This window comes from Parambassis ranga, chromosome 3, assembly GCF_900634625.1.
Source record: "Parambassis ranga chromosome 3, fParRan2.1, whole genome shotgun sequence".
Taxonomy (NCBI): Eukaryota; Metazoa; Chordata; class Actinopteri; family Ambassidae; genus Parambassis; species Parambassis ranga.
Genome location: NC_041024.1, coordinates 16,096,190 through 16,114,214, shown reverse-complemented (window position 1 = coordinate 16,114,214; position 18,025 = coordinate 16,096,190). Strand labels below are relative to the sequence as shown.

At 39.8% G+C, this 18,025-nt stretch overlaps 1 protein-coding gene across 2 annotated transcripts in view; it reads left to right on the top strand.

Moving 5' to 3' along the window:
- smyd3 (SET and MYND domain containing 3) overlaps positions 1-18,025 on the top strand; it is a 51,619-nt gene that overhangs the window by 13,022 nt on the left and 20,572 nt on the right. The window lies entirely within an intron of this gene.

Below are 18,025 nucleotides of genomic sequence, written 5' to 3'. Positions count from 1 at the left end.
TTTTTGAATACAGGAGAGTGATTCTCTGTAGGAGCCGGCCTCAAGTGGCTGCTCAACTTCTGCTTCATTTTTTAGACTCCTGAAAGAGGTCTGGCCATTATTATGGACATCATAATGCAAAGATTTAAGAGCTCAAGAGTGAGGCAGCCCCAGAAAAAGTAGAGACCATGTGATGCAAAATGTTTGCCACATTTTAGCAAAAGGACAGTTAGCCAATAAAACATAGGCAAAGACCAGAGACAGAACAATATGCTCTGGACAAATGAACGAAACATTTGTTGGCTACAGTAACAGAAGAACTGTTTGGAACAGCCTCAAGACAGAACAGAAGAACCTTATAATGACTGAAGCATGGTGCTGGAAATGTTACAGCCATCTGTCAAACCCTAAATTGAACTTTTTGGATGATATCCACAGCAGCCATAGCAAATACTCAGGAAGAGGAATTTTTAATTGATGTCAATTAAATCTTTATAGGTCATGTTGCATGTGAGGCTTTTTGTGTCTTATGTTATGTTATATGTCTGGGTCATTTCATTGAGCATCCTGCTTCCTAACTATATGAAACCAATCAAAGCAGACAGTGTAGGAGCCAAAATATTATTTACAGGCATTTTACCCACCTTTAGCTGATTGATTTTGATTGATTTAAATCATTTAAATAAATAATATAAATATATAATTACAAAGTATGAAAATGACTTGTATGACTGGTTTTGGGTTTTGTCAGACAGGTATTTTTTAGTACCAATAGGGGGCACTGTGATTGCATGGTCATCAGGGTGTTCACCATGCAGTTAAGTCCTTCATTTCACTTCCGTTCATTTATGATTTTTCTTATTTATTGTAACTAGCGACATAACTGTCTGTTCTACCTGTGCATGTATGCCTGTCCTTACATTTCTGTTTGTCTCTTTTCTTTAATATTCCTGTTCCTTTTTCCTCTCATCCACCTTCTCTCTCTCTCTCTCTCGCTCTCTCTCTCTTTAATGGTCCAAGTACATAACAAATGAGGAGTTTATTATTGTGTACTTAGAATCAGCGAGTGCTTTACAAAATAGGTCATTACTGTATGTGTGTGTGTTTGAGTGTGTGTGTGCGAGCGTGTGTGTGTGTGTTTTGAGGGTCAACTCTTGTGTTTTGTTTTGTACTATAAAACCATTCTTTATGCTAATAGCTTCTCTTTCCACAGTATTAATAGTGTTTAACACACATATGCTTGCACACTGACACACACAATGAAGCACTGCCACAGTATCATTACCGCTCTCACTATACCCAAGAGAGGGTATGAGGGAGAGTGTGTTTGTGCTGTGTATTTTTAGTTCCGTGAAACAGTTCCGGACACCTAAGATGTTTAGGCTTCTATTCATCTCACAACACTTTCACAAATTTATCCTGCATCGTGACAACATCTGCAAACACACAGTCATCTCAACAGAGGGTGTATGCAGAGACATACAGTAGCAGTGACATTGTGCCTGTCCACTTGTTATTTTGGACTGCAGTAAGGTTTCTTTGTGTGTGACTTTTTTGGTGAGACAGCAGTGGTGTAAAAAGATTAGATCCCTCAAGCATCTGCCCTTCTACAGAGTGTGTGTATATTCCTATTAGGTACCTCTGCAAAGATGTTTTGAATTTTGTTATTGTCTCTGTGTGGATTCCTATAGTTCACTCTTGACATTTGTGTTTTGTGTGTGCCCTACCAGCCTGCCAGTCTGTGTGTGAACTTATTGCTATGCTGCATCTACTCGTACTGCACTGAGGCCCATTTTTCACACATACTCCTTACATGGCCGACATGTCAACCCATAAAACACACACTGACATGCACGCTCTTCTCTCATGTAAACCTGCTCCTGTGTGTGTGTAGGTGTGTCATCCTCACTCTCTCAGCTCCACTCCTTCACTCAGTGCTGCCTGACTGTCATTTCTCTTCCTCACTGACATTTCCTTTTCTCATTCACTCTGAGGCCAAGTCCTTAAACTGCAGCTTTTAATAGGAGAGTTATATATAGCCTATAAAGCTTCCTCGCTGGCCAGTGCCAGCATTTGAATTTAAGATCTTGAATTATAGAACATTCAAAACACCAGTAAAACATCTCACTTTGAGATAATGAAGTACTGTTTAAAAATCACTACAATGGCAGTGTCCTGCATAGATTGACGGTAAGCATAGTGAGTATGATTTGAGTGGACATATCACAGTGTAGTGAGTCTGACAAGATGATTATTTGTAAATGTGCAGGTCAAGCAAACTTGTATTAAATGACATGTTTGTACAGTGTGTGTCCTCTGGAATCTGTTTCGATTGGTCTCTTAGCTTCTCTAATAGCCATTGGTTAACTGGATGAATGAAAACAAGATGGGAAATTGTAGGACCAGAAAAACAAGGATTACAGTAAAAAATGAGAAAAGAAGAATGAGGGAACTGAAAAGAGTGGAAGAAGCAATGGCTGGAAGGAGCTGTATTTATGGCTCTGTGTGCAGACTATTACTGGGACTCTTTGGAAACATGTACGTACACACCCTCTCATATGATCATGGCGGCAGCAAAGCGTCTCTGTGGAAAAGTATGTTGTATTGTTTATTACCTATATATAGAGATGCTTCATCACTCACTGCACACACAGACACACGTACACATCCACTTTATGTCATGTATGAGTGTGGAGCCAATAAATTTACACCCCTGCTGCAAACAGCAGGAGCAGAAACATGAGTGTGTGTTAGTGTGATGGTGTGCGTGTGTGTATTAACTCTCATTTTTTGATTGCTAATTTGCATGTCTGATCGTAATATAGTTTGTCTATATAGCTGTGTGTAGGTGTAATTGTGTGTGTGGACAGATGCCCATTGTACATTGGTAAGTGTAACTTCTTGTTTGTGTGTAGGAGTAATTTATTCTCATGGCTTTCCATTATATTTATTGGCCATCTGTTGAGCAGCTAAATGGGATGCAGACCCCCATCAAACTAGCAGCCTTAACAAATGGAAAAGTTGGCACACTCCAAACTTTTACATCGAAGAATTATCTGCAGACGTATGACTAATGTTGTTTTTCACAAATGACCTTAGGAAGGAAGAGGTCAAGGAAAGAGAGAGAGGTAGGAAATTAGAGACTTGAGTTTGCAAACAATTAAATGATTTAAAAAATAAATCAATTTTCTCACCTACACTGGCAAGCTCCTGTGTACTTGTTCATCATTGTTCATCATTAAAATAAATCCTTCCTTGTGTATGTGTAAGTATATTCAGCCTTATCTCCCCTGCATTTCCCTGATCTGCCATTGTATCTTGCAGTTTCATGGGCCCTGCCTAATTAGCTTAGGCTTAGCAAAATCATCCCACACACAGACAGCTTAGTGTAATAGCTTTGAGTCTGTCATAAATTCAGACAGAGTAATGTGAAGGGAGACTAAAAAACCATTTGTTTAATTGACTTGAATTTGCTGCATGTGTGTGGGCTCTGGGGGAGAGGTGAAGAGGGAAAGAAAAGAAGACTAGGAAATGACTGACCTGTGTTAAAGAGAAGGGAGGAAGAAAACAGACAGAAAAGTAGGGAGAGGGTGAGGAATTGGCAACAGTCGAGGGCAAATTAAAGAGAAAGGATGTTGAGATGTTACAGTCTGTAGTCGATGGAAAACGAGTGAGGTGGAAGGGATGGACAGATGGAAAAGGGGGCAGTGTGGCAAATTAAGTAGAGATAGGAGAAAGTGGCTAAAAATTGGACAATTTTGAATATATCTCAATACCGTCAGTTAATCTGCAGAGTGATTTGAACATTAATATGTTGCAGAAGATAGTTGTGTGTATTTGTGAGTTGGTGGTAGGGCTCTCTTAATGAACTGCTTTTGGCTCCAGCAGCCGCTATCTGTCTCTCGTCTCCTTTATCGTCTCTCACACTGTCTCTGCTCTCTCCTCTGTCGCTCCAGCATTTACAGTAATTACTGATCTTCAAGGGGATTCAAACAGGGAGAGAGGCTGATAACATACCAAAGTGTGTTTGTGTATTTTGTCTCATTTCCTGAATGCCCCCAAGAGGAATGTTCCAGATGTTCCAGAAAGTGAGGCTCCTAAACCAGGTTTATCTCACAAATTAGCCTTTTACAGGACAGGTGCGTCGTGGAAAAACTATCTGCATGCATCTCAACCTAAGGTCATGGATCATCTCCTGACCTTTACCAAGCGTTTGAAACGGTTCCACTAAAGGTTGACATTGTATGCACAAATGACACAGACCACAATTTTATTTTTTGACATTATCTTACATACTGCAAACAAAAAAAATCTATGAAGCTATTTGCTTGTGTCTGGACACTGTGATGCGTCCTTAATGAGAAATTAATGTGTGAAATAATTGTGTGTTTGGATTCAGTGTACAGCACAGAGTGTAGCATTTTTCTTGTACTGGTTGGTCTCTTACCCTCCACATAGCCCCTGGGTTTTATCATGACTAATCATGGCTCAGCCCTGTGGGTTATCAGCTCCTGTCTTCATGATCCTTTTATTAGCTCTCTTACACAGGACAGCTAAAGCCTGGGTGTTTAATAAAGACTCAGGCTATCAGTAAATGAGAAACCGTGTTGTGGTTTACACATACTGGTATCTACAAATCTAAATGAGATGTTTTAGATGGTAATAATTTTCTTATACATTTGAGAGACAAAGCTCAAAATCAGATAATCTGTCAGAGTACAGCAGAATATCACTGATAAATAAGGTATCACATAATACACATCTCTCTCTCACTATTGGTTTATTTATGCTGTTGGATGTGGTCACTAAGGGACCAGATCTTTCCTGCAGTTGCCCTGTAGCCCTTGGAATATTGATTTATTTAAATTCATAATAGCATTGTTAACCACTGTCTTCACCCTTGTGAAAAGGCTGAAAATAGTTGTTTTTTAATGCACTAAAACCATCATTCATTGTTTAAGTTGTTCTAATAGAATTAGATGCTTTGTATTGTTTATTTTTCCAAGATACACATTCTATTCCCTTATTTATCCCATTTTTCATATTACTTACTAACTGTAATCCTAGTATTTCCAAAAGGCATATCGTCTGGATGGAGTGGTGTGTTTATGAGACACAGTGAGTTTATATGCTTGCCACACACACATCTGTCTGGAGCCGCCTGGCCAGACAAATATGAAATTAAACAGCCTGGGACATTTTTTAATCTTTTCATAACAGTTCGACTGGCCTCTTGGGAAAGAGCTTCCAGTTCCTCCAGATGGCCAGCCTGCCACTGACCGTAGTAGTCGTAGAGGTAATTTGTTATATTTCACATCTTATGTTTTCTAAATTGTCTGTGTGTTGAGCCATATTTGGGAAATTGCCTCTGCTGTGTAGGTGATGATTACCTGAACACTTCACTGTCCATTTGAATATTTGGAGAATAGACTGTGTTTATGTAAACATACTTTTAGTCAATGTGGTGTGAAGTTTGACAGTAGAACGAGGTCAAAACCCCTAGTCTGCAGGAGAAGGGTGCTTGTGTCCTGTATTGTGCCATTACAAGTTCACATTAGTTTTGTTGTCCTCTGCTGTTTGGATATGGTTTGATAGACTGAGAATCTTTAGTTTATGTCCTGTGTGCTGCTGCTTAAGCAGCTTTGTTCAGAGTGCTATTCCAACCACTTCAAAGTATCGCAAAAAGGTGCTGTTGTCATCATTGGAGTCATTTTGTGAACAAATATGTGGGACCCCTTTGTTAACCCGGAATTTGGAAGAGAAGCTTCTTGTGGGCCTGTCTGTCTCAGAGTGTCGGATCTAAAGCCAGTTATAAAAACAAACGCTACATGATGCCATCAATTTCTCCCATCAGTTCCAACAAAGCAAATCAGTGCAATCTGATATGTGTATAAAAACTTTCAAATTACAATCAGAAGAGCGGTTAGTGTCAGCCTGTGTTTTGGGTCATTAAAGTGGTTGTAAAGTTAATGTGTCAGACATAATGGGTTCAAGTACACACTCATCTGCCCAGCTGTCATCTCTCCCTGCTCACCTGTCTGTCGGTCATTAGCGAGTTCTGTAAAACTTCCCTGTGTTGTGAAACAAAGACTCCAGCCTGTTAAGTATCCAGTGAAAGAATGCTTAAGCATCCATCCTTTTATTCCCATCCTGAATATAAATGAGTTTCCTCAGGGTTCATTCCCTCAGTGTGCCTCTCATCTGTCTCATCTCCTTTTTCTCTGTCTCTTTTTAAACCATAGCCAACTATGATTCTCTCAGTTCTGTTCAGGGACAGTGAGACACACCTCGCTGACTTTCAGCTTCAGCTGCTGTGTGACAGTGTTTGCTCCATTAGTGTTTTTGGCATCTTTTAAAGTGCAAATGCACATGGAAAATGTAGAAACACCTAAAGTCAGGTTGCACACCTCATTATAAGGAGGATTATATTTAGAATCAGAGATCAGCAAATAATTGTGTGAATAATAATCTGAATGGCTGTCCTGCACCAGCTGCAGGGATAAGAGCTCTGCTACATTTTGCATCTGTGGTTAATGTTCGCTCCTTTTAATAGGCGTCCATGCTGTGCCTCCTCTTGTTAAACATCAGCAGCTCATCAGGAACACAAATAAGATTGTGTTAGTGTGGATGCAGATAAACACACACTCACACATTTCATTTCCTCCATTGTCTTAACATGCCTCCTGGGCAAATGTCCTCACAACAACTAGGCTGTAAGTGTTGCTATAGAACATCTTTTCCTCTCTTTTTTTTGCACATAATGTGTGATTCTCTGCAAGATGTCATCTATAATATAAATCAACAGACTAGCCCACTATATATTTATACTGATAGCTTGCCGCTAAAAAATATGGACTCATGGAAACAAATTAAGCAGTAAACGCCTAAGGTTATTTATTCACACATGTAAATTGTTTAATTAGTGTTAAAACAACGTGGATGTGTTTCTGAGCATTTTTTGGCTGAGAGCTCTCACTGTCTGTACCAGTTGGTGAACTTTAGAAGCTGAAGTAGGCTTATTTTTAAATGTTGGGAACAGCCATGGCTGAAGGTTTTTGGGTTGTTCATATGTGAAAACATTCTAGTGAAGGGGACAGCTCAAGAATGCCTGTAGGCAGTGGAGGCTTTTTTTGTGGTCACTTGACCTCGAGGAGGAGTCAAATCTATTTATCTTTTTTCCAATTTCCTGTCCTTTCGCGAGTCCCACCACTGGCTAGTGTTTGTTCTGGTGCTTGTAATATTTTTATCTAATTCAGGACCAAACAAAATCAAATAAGCACCATTTCTATTGTTTTAAATTTATATTTGTCCCTCCCTTTATACAATATCATCTCTGATAACAATACAATCTGGAAACTGAGGGAGAGACAGTGAGAGAACATACACACACACTCCTCCTCCTCCTCGGCCTAAGAGTGGACAGAAGAATCTGCACACGCCTGCAGTTTTCTGTAATGTCAAACAATTTGTCATCCTTACTGCTCACTAGCCTCAGTATCTCCTCCTCTGCTCTCTACTGAACATTGACCGACCATTACTGCATTTACTGTTTTTCTGATTGTACTTTTGTCTTCTGCTCTGACAAATTAGTTACTTAAATCAATGGGTTAACAGAGCACTATTTTCAGTAGCACATTGCTGATTATGAAGGAAGCATTATCAAAACCTCTCGTATCTCAAATTAATCCTTGTTGTCTGTTTAAATTATATGTGCCTTTTTTGAACACTTTACAAGCCCAATGAAGAGTACACAGAGGGGGCTCCGGGCCTCAGAACCTGATAAATTGATGCCATTATGTCTGAATTTGGTCGCTTCAGGCCAGACAAACCACAGCTGGCTCAAAGTACTTATTAACACTTCACATTCTCCTTAGTTGTCCTGACTTGCCACCACAAACGGCAAATTGGGACTGTCGATTGCTTCCCAAAAAATGATTGTCATTTAATGTTCCTGTGTGCATCTGTGTGTGAGATCTTTGCATTGACTGTATCTGGCAGAGCAGGTTTAGAGACCCAAAGCAAGCAGGATGAGAAAGGGGAACAGACTGAAGGAGTTAATTTGATAGATCAGACTAAAATTATTGAAGTATTATCGTTTACGCTTGGTTTGTCTTATTGTGCATTCATTGATTTCACGTTGCACTCCTCTTGAAACAATTAGTGATAAAAGAATCTGTGTATTTTGCCTCTTAGAACGACCAAAGTGGGTTTTAGGATTTAATGAGCCCCTCCCACCCTCAGGTAGAGATGAAGTGAGTGTAATAGAGTGGGAGGGGAAGACGACAGCAGGAGGAAGGACAAACTCACAAACAGTTATGTCCCAGTGGGCCACTATATCTAACATAGTGTAATTACAATGAGGAGCTGCTTTAATTGACTCCTACTACAAACCCCCTGCAATGTGTGTGTAGGAGAGGAAGAGGAAAATCCCATATGACATGCTTCACTAAACACTAGCACTCTTTCCTCATTTCTATGTCTATATTTAGACTGCATTTCATTTTAAACTACTCTCATTGTATTTCTAAGAAATGCCTATATTTCTAGTTCCTTTGGATCTTTCACCTATAGTTTGTAATAATACACATGGTGACTGTGGCAAAAAGACTTCACAGTAACAGCTGTAATGCAAGATCTGTTGGAATTCAGGAAAACATAAATGTCATCAGTCAAAATCCTATTTATCATTGTTTATTGAGAATTTTCTTAAAAGGTGTGACCCAACATAAATCTCTCACTTCTTTGATGCTATCCAAGGACGCAATTAGATCCAATGTACTGTTTTGGATTTCTATAAAATGATTGCTCTTCTCTGCGGGGGTGAAATTTGCAGGATGAAGGAGGTGAGGCTGGGTGAAGAAGGCTGAAGACTCACTGGCCAGCTTTTTTTCTGGAGTGTCTCACTCATGGCAGTCATCCTCATCTACTTGACTCTGCTCATCACACTGGGTGACACTCATGTAGCTAACTTCTTCTTGTCTTTTTCTAGTTCTTCCATTTTTTGGCAGCTGTAATCCAGCCCTTAGGTACTGTATTTGACAAAGAGATAATTATTGAAGAGGCGCTGGATCAGCATAATGTCTCATTCTTCAATATCATGGTTATCACTGTATTCCTACACCGTAAATGAGCATTTCTGCCCAAATATAATCTGCACCGATGCACTGGTCCTCACTATGTGATTAAAGAAGGCGAAAGGTTGATGAATGGTCAGCCCTACAGGCTGTGTGTAGGTGTGTGTATGTGAAACTGAGTTGTACTGAACTGCTTGTTGCCAGGATTCACTTGCATTCATCAGTCTTGTGAATGTCATTAGCTGCAGGCTACATGTAATCCAATTTTAACACATGGCAATGATGTCTTATAATGACAATCACAATGATATTGACTGACTGGACTAAGAGGGAGGTGTGATACAGTATGCACTATTTTTCATACAACAGTGCATACACACACACACACACACACACAGAGGGTATTATTGTCCTTGCAAGTCAAGGACATCTCCTAGTTTCACAGGTGAGGAAACACAGACTGTTTCTGGCAGGGATGAGAAAGAAGAGCAGGGCAGAGAGGAAGAGGATAAGGGTAAGCAGAAAGGTGGAGTAGGTGGATGTAAAGTCCCAGAAATAATAAAATAGCAGATTAAAAGAAGATTAAAGCATAAAAGAGAGGATAAAGTTTAGATGCATCAAATCATGGTATAGGATTTTCAGACAAACAGAATCATCTGTGTTTTCCTCATTCCTTGTTGTAATGAAACATCAGTTTAGATCTTTACTAAACTTGTGGGATAAAAATGAAAATGGAGCTCTCTCTTACTTGGTGTCTGCGGGTGGGCGTCTCTCCCCAGTTAGCTGACATTTCAGAGATTAGAGGTTTTTGATCTTTCATTTCACATCACAATCTCTGCTCACCACACCCTTTTTGCCGCCTCCACCCCTCCACCCCCAACCTTCCCTTTTTACTCCCTCATCCTTTCATCATCCCATGGTTGTACTACTGGATAGGCCGACACCTCTCTGAAGGAATGGGCAATGAGCTGCTGAGGAGCAGAGGGAAGGGGGTTGGGGAAAGCAGAGTGGAGAACAGAGACGAAGAAGAGGAATTGGAAAGATGAGAAGTTAGATGAGTCGATTGAGGAAAGAGAAGTAGAAGGCAGAGGAGGATCCAAGAGTAGAGACTATAAGGTTAGATAGATGTGGTTAAGAGAATTTTTCCACTTATATTACTAATAATTCTAGCTCCTTATTGTTTATTAACTCCTCAGTTTTGTCTTGCACCCTTGCTCTTTAAAATGCTACAGAGGCAGAAAGCAGCCATAACCCTGTTATTATAAAGAGAGCTTCATCATTACAGCCAGGTTCACATGAGCACTGGATGCCTTCACCTCTTTCTCAGTCCAGAACAATCTTACAGAACAACCTCTCTCCTTTTCATTTACATTTATAGAGCTAGAATACCTGAGTAAAATGTAAATGTAACAGCAGACCTTTCCCTTTCAGGAAAGCTTGATAGAATGTGGAGGGTGGACTGTCATGTTGCTGCAGTTAAGAATAAATAAGGAGCAGCATCACTCAGTCACGTCCACAGGCTGTAATCCAACTGTGGCTCAAGTGAAAGCCTCCTGTGTTTGTTGTGGGTTGATTTTACAGCAAGTATAGATTTGTAATATAAAAGAAAAGTGTTAGATATTCATGTGTGTTACTTATATCTCACTGCATCACCCGGACTCTGTTTTCCTGTCTCCTGCACCGTAGAGACCACCATTAATATCCTATTCCTTTAGGGGATTCAGGAATCAATTACTGTGTACGCACACACATCCATATCTCTGTAAGGGTATGAGGACTGACAGTCCAGAGAGGTTTTTTCCTCTTCTCATTACATCAGTTTCCCTTTATCTCTTTCTCACCTCTACCCTGTATGGCTTTCTTTCAGCTGCCATTGTCACTTCTCAAAGTTTTCATCACACACACATTCCTGGTGATGGTTATCCGCAGCAGCTACCCTGGTGCCATGTATAGCAGCTGGTGTGTGTCAGCTCCACTGAGCAGAAAAAAATGCTCTTCCAGTACACTGCACAACACGCACGCACACACACGCGCACACACACAGGTTGATCCCTGTTGACAGCTTTCCAATGTTTTCTATTTCTAGTGTCTCTATACTGTGATATATTGTCAACATATCCAATAACATTGCAAACAGCACCTCACCAATGGTCTAAAACCTTCCTGCTACATAATCTGAGAGTAAAATAACCACGCTGGAGTCACATGGAGACTTTGTTCTGTGTAAAGGCTTCTACTGACAGGCAGGTTGTTCCGTAATGTGGAGGAAAGGCAGCAAACAGGCGGAGAGATGTATAGGCTTATTTTCTGGAAGAGGATGGAGCTGCTGTTCTGTGATGCAGAGACTGAAGGGTTATTTGTCTGACCACTGCAAGCAAAAAGCTATAGGGCAGCCCTCCCTGCTGGAATGACTCTGTGTCATATTTCCATCATGCTGTTTGAAGCTGCTGGTAGAAGCTAGCCTCCAGACAGTCACCTGCTGTTGATGTCTTCAACCCCCAGACCTGTGTGTATGTGTGCCTTCAGACTCTGGTGTTCTCTTTGTCTTTCCCCTTTCATATGCTTGTCTGTTTCCCTCTGTCCTCTTTTTGTGTCTCCTTCATCTCTCACTCTAATGATGCCAATACTCTCTCGCAGCCTGAGGTGACTTACAGAGTTCTAAGATGGAAAACCATTGTTCAGGGTGACAAGGCTATCTTTACTGAAGTGTTCTGAATAGTCATCTGCAATCATTTCTGTTTTAGTTGACATAAAAACAATCAACATGAATTTAATTAAATCAAAACCTCCAGCCATCTTGATTGTGTCTCTTTATGAGTCACTGTGACCCCTTTCAGACCGGAAAAAAGAAATCCACTGAGACCTAATAAGAGCTGCTGTTATCTATGATAGCAATGGGTACGGTCGACATTTTCTCCCTTCAAATTAGTATGTATATGTTTTTGGGTCCAGATGGAATTTTTCATGTTTACATCTCTGCCACTCAGAATTACAGCACTTCTAGTGTGAACATTTAACCTTGGAGTGAATGCAGATTGCACCCTTTCCCATTCAGGAAAGAGCCTAGATTAGTTAGTGGGTTTTATTATCTTTATATACTTTATATCTGCTCACGTTAATAACTCTGTACATTGCATATATACCTTGTACATGTTCTGTATTGTATTTTATTTATATATTGCATATAGTAAATACCTCTGCTGTTGGATGCATGCACCCAGCATCCAACAGCAGACTGGCAGCAGGAAGGTTCTCCCTTATGAGCTGGGTCCTGTTCTAGTTCTCTTTCTGTTAAGAGGGAGTTTTTCCCCTGCCAATGTTGCTGTTAAGAAGGTTCAGGCTCTGGGCTTCTGTAAAGTGCTTTGAGACAATTCTATTGAATTGAATTGAATTGAATTGAATTGAATTATCGTCCATCCTGTACATACACTAATTTGCTTTTTATTTTTAGTACTCTTATGTTTATACATGTATGCATGCTATGCTGTCTGTTCCTATGTTGTTGCTACTGGATACCTCAATTTTCCCTTGGGGATCTATCTCTATTATACAATAAAAATGAGGATACATTTTACAGATACACTGGTGGAGTAGCCTCTTTACACAGCTTTTCTTTAAATGCAGCAAATACTTTGGTTTTCCAACACATACACATTTGATGGCCTTGCAGGTAGTGACAGTACTGACATATGTGCATGTACAGCAATATTAGCACCTATGTGTGTTATTGTAAAGTGGAGGTCTGAGGGGTCACAAGAGTGGAAATTAACCCAGACCACATGCACACTTAATTTTGTGGCATTTGAAAATGTGATAAGAGATGAGACACAAGGAGAGAGAAGATAAAAGTCAGCTATGACTAATGGAGAAGTCCAGTAGCTGTCTGTGTGTCTGCCAAAAGGTGTTTGTGTGTTTCTTTTTCCTACACTATCATCAAATTCCACAAACATGGAACACAGTAATAGAAAATTTATAACAAGTCTAAATTGCTGATTTAAACTTTTCACATTGGGGTGAAGCATGTCCATGAGTGAGGAGGCTGCAGTGCAGTTTTTCATTCAGAGCTGTTTTATGTTAGCTGAACTAAAAGGGCATTGAACACCAAATGAGTACAGCATAAATCATGTGGAGGGCTCCATGTGAAGGACTTTATTATTATGTAATTACACTTGGAGAGCATTGTGTACCTTCAGTTTCTAGGTTACTTACAAACACAATAAAACATGCAAACCTTTAGAGGGGACATGTCCTGTTTAAGCCATTCAATCCCAATCTCCCATTCTGTAACTTCAATTCCAGAAACTCAATAATGCTGCAGCTCTTTCATGCTCTTTTATAACCTTTGTTTTTGTTCCTTTTCTGTTTGTCTTGGTCTGCATCTATTTCCTCTCTGCTCTCTCTCATCATCAGTAGTTGCCTTCTCCCTCCTGCTACTCATCTTTCTTTTGTAATATTCTCTGTCTTCCCCACCTCTTTTCTCTGCCTCTGGGGCACATGGTTTCTTCCTGAGACAAAAATATCAACCAAGGAGTTTCACTAATTAACTACTTCAAGTGTGTGTGTGTGTGTGTGTGTGTGTGTGTGTGTGTGTGTGTGTGTGTGTGTGTGTGTGTGTGTGTGTGTGTGTGTGTGTGTGTGTGTGTGTGTGTGTGTGTGTGTGTGTGTGTGTGTGTGTGTGTGTGTGTGTGTGTGTGTGTGTGTGTGTGTGTGTGTGTGTGTGTGTGTGTGTGTGTGTGTGTGTGTGTGTGTGTGTGTGTGTGTGTGCGCGTGCGTGCTGACTTGAGTCATTCTTTTTCCCAAGGTAACAATCAGTAAGACGTTAGTTCTATTTGTTGTATTTGTTCTGTGCAATTTAATAAGTTGGAATAAATACATGAATTATTGAATAATATGAATTATAAAAGGGCTATGTTTCTATAGACAACACACGGTGAATGAATAATGAACTGTATCTTTGCTTCTTAGTTACACAATTATAAAGGCACTTTGTTGAAAAACAGAAAACAAACAGCCACACGCCCTGTATCATGATTTGAAATCAAATTGATGTAACAGTGTTTATAAGAGAGTTGACAGAATATTTAAAGATTTAATTTTAGAAATGTGATGTGAACTTTTCACTGTGTTGTGACATAAATCCACTGGGTTGGGCATTTACATGAGTTTTTAACATCAGAGCTTCTTGACTCCATCCATCTACTCTATCCCAGCTGTCAGTGGACAAGAGGCAGGTAACCCTGGATAGGTTGCCCATTGCTGCATGGCTGCCTCATTGTTCAATGTTCAATTTAGTTTTATTTTGCTTAAAGCTTTAAATTCACAAGGCTGTTCTGTGCATGCTGTTTTGAAGGATTTTTTTTATTCTACCTGGCTGTGTGTGTGTGTGTGTGTGTGTGTGTGTGTGCACATACTTTTCCACTGTATGAGATGAATGAGTGTAATTTCCATTGACCCAGGCACTAGTTTATCATCAGTGTGTGTACACTAACATATTGTTTTGTACATACACACATGGTCCAAGGCGTTTATCAGTAAAAGAATCAGGATTTTGAATTTAGAAGCAGATTACATTATGCTATTCCCTGCTACATTACACCAGGTGGATGTGTGACAGAGAGACAACTTAGCGTCAAACGACTGAGTAACATTGCATTTTTTTCCTTGTTTTATTGTCTATTGTTGATTTAATTAAAGGTCACAAATTCACAATCATGTATCACAGAAATCAGAATAAAGGTTAAATTAATCACTTAAGTTACAATAACAAAAAGTAAAATTATTTAATTATTACACAAATGCCAGTTTATAAGTGGTGGGTGGGTGTTGGGGGTTGTTGAGAGGCAGGTTGATACTGACTAATGTTTGTCTCCAGTGCAAGGCTGTGCATGCATCACATATTATGTCACGATGTCTGGGAAGATTTGATGGAGTTTTAACAAGAGTGTAGAGTGAATTATGTGTCCAGCTATATTAACCATCATTGGTGTTGCTTTGCCTTCTTCTTTTCCCTCCTCATTGTCTACTTTGATGTTAATAGTCTCCCCTCTCCAATGTGCTAATCAGCTCATTGTGAGTCCACCTAAATGGACCAATTTTCCACCTAATTCTTCATGGAAAAATACTACTTATGCACACATGCCCCCCATCTTTCTCTCCTAAGCACGGATATAAGAAGTCATTATTAGGGTGGCTATTGATTAAACACTATCTCTGCCATAAAAACGCCATTATCCTGTACAGTGGGCTGTGCTTTAGACATGCAGGAACACACATGCCTTTGTTGCTGTGGTTGTTATGTATAAGTATGCAGGCGTGCCAGAAACACACACATAAACACATAAGTGCAGGCACAGAGGCAAACACAGATAATTGGATGTAGCATTTGACCTGACCTGATGGTCAACCTGGAGTGGGAGATAATTGTACTTTTACAACCTCAGGGATTATGAGTGTGGGCGTGTGTGAGGCAGTGATAGAGGAGGTAAGATTTAGAATGTATAAAAACATCATCTGGATGAGAACCTCTAATGATAACAAATGCAGTGTTAGGTCATAATTGTGTCAAAAGAATATGTTAGGCTGTGTACATAGTAAAAGATTATTGATACCATAATGTGCAGTTTAACAATGCACTTGAGGTTATACCAAGCCATGGCATCTGTGCTTATGTGCATCTACTTGGTAGAATTCCTGAAATACAGATCTGTTGAAAATTCATTTCACTGAATACTGAACAGCAGTTGCACAAATGCCCTGGAACTCTGGATGGGATAAGCAGTATTGAAAATGGAGGAGGGGAGAATTGTGTTACTTGGCAACCATCACAGTGCTAACATCTAGCATGTTTGTCCTCAAATGCATGTCCTAACTCAGTATTTGTGTATGCCATGGGGCTTGCTTTGTAACGCGTGGAGCCGATGGCGGGATTCCAGCACAATGGTGACATCTCTTTCTTAGGAGTGTCAGCGTCTCCTGAGGGCACACATGTCAATCACACATGCTGGTGTAAAGAACAACACTGACAGTGTGTGGCATTGTACCAGTGTAAAATGTGTTGTTGTGGCTCGTACAGTCAGCATTCAAAACTTAATAGAAGGCATTAATGTTGTCTTGTATACCTAGACTGCTGCATCGCATTAAGAAATTAATATGTGTTTCAAATACCTGCAGTTATGTTATGCTATATTACACACTGTATCCTGGTATAATTTCTGTGCACAGACACACACATGGCAACACAAAGTCTCTCTCTGTTCCTTTCCTGTAAGATGTGTTCAGAGTGTTTTGTCCCCACGGAATTTTTCAGCAAGAACTTCATGTTAAACCTAAAAGTGGACATGAGATGAGAATGTTGTTTGTGGCATTTCAGTGATGGTGGCTGATGAGTGGAATTAATAAATGTTCAATGACTTGTGACTGCCTTTGCAATCAGCAAGGGTTAAGAATGAAAAGGGGTGTTTTAGATGAAAGTAATGGGTGCAGTATATGCACAGAGAAAAATCCATTCAGAGCTGCCTTCAGAGTGGAAGGTGGAATTGCTATTCCCCCATGAAAAACTCTTTGATTCAGACAGTGGCAGAGCAGTCAAGCAGTAAAAAACGATTTCCTACAAAGAATGCTGCTCTGAAAACAATAACCTGTTCTTTTTATCATTACCCACCGCTGTTCATCTGATTCAGTCTGCCCTCAGACTGTCTGAGAGAGTGTAAGAGGTTTTTTTTAATTTCTTGTGCTTGTTTTATATCTGCTTTCTTGTTTCTGTCTCTGTTCTTTTGTGGTTGCTGTGCCAGAATCAGTAGTTCGAGGGAATAGCAGGAGATAGTGGAAAGAAACAGAAAATACATGGACTTCTCAGGTCATGTGAATGTACTGGGCCAGTTAATGTGTTTGCATGTATGTGTTTTACACATAAAAATCTATATTTTGTCAAGGTGTGGGGTGGTGTGACCTTTACTAATTACAGATAAAACTAAATGTAACCTTTACTTAGCAATGTGGTATACAGAATGTTCACAGATGAGCATCAAGAGAAAGTGACAAAAAAGATTCATGGGTTTTATCTCAGGAAAAGAGTGTTTCTTTAAACGAAGATGATTTTAAACACATACACACTGTACTGCTATATACTGCTTTACTGTTTTTTGGTAACACAAAAGTGTAGCAAAGACAGACATTAGCATTTAATGCATTATGCAGTGCAGTTTAATCTGCTGCAATGTACATGTACACTTGTGATAAGAAAACCAGCAGTTGTGTGTGTGTGTATAAACGGGTGCAGAAGCTTAGGAGCTCATCAGCTGAAAATGTGCCAACTTGACACAAACACGCCGATTTCTTTTTCTTATTCCTCTCAGATGTGACTGGATATCAGGATGGAAATGAGTCATTAGAGAGCACGAGGCCGTCTTTGATTACACACAGCCTGGAGCTAACAGTGTATGTGAGGGAGAGACATTTGATTTCTGTGTGCTGGTACAGTGTGGTGTATATGATCTATAGAGTATCTTTGCATCTGTGATTGTTTACATCATTGCTGTTCTGTACACTTTGCAAAACTGTTGCTCCTATAGAGGTTTTTTTTCTGGTTTCCCAAAATGCACCTCTCTCTGAATTTTCAGCTGTCTCTAAACTCCCTCTTTCTGTCTCTCTCACTGTTCCCTGCTAAGGTTTTATTGTAGTTTAAGTAGAAATAGACTCCTAGAGTTTACACAGTCACAGTGTGGCTACTGGACTTCCTTTTGGAAAAAGTCCCTGTAATGTAAATCATTACATTTAATAAGAGATATGGATAATGGTTTGCGTATACAAGTTTAATGTCTTTATGGAAAAAGTAAAGTGAGCAGTAGGCAAAATAACTACAAAAAATCTTTTTTCTACTTATTTGGGACAGATTGCCCCATGACCCTGCACTGCAGGATAGAGCGGGTTCAGATAATGGATAGATGGATGGATGGGTCAGATTGTGAGGGCAG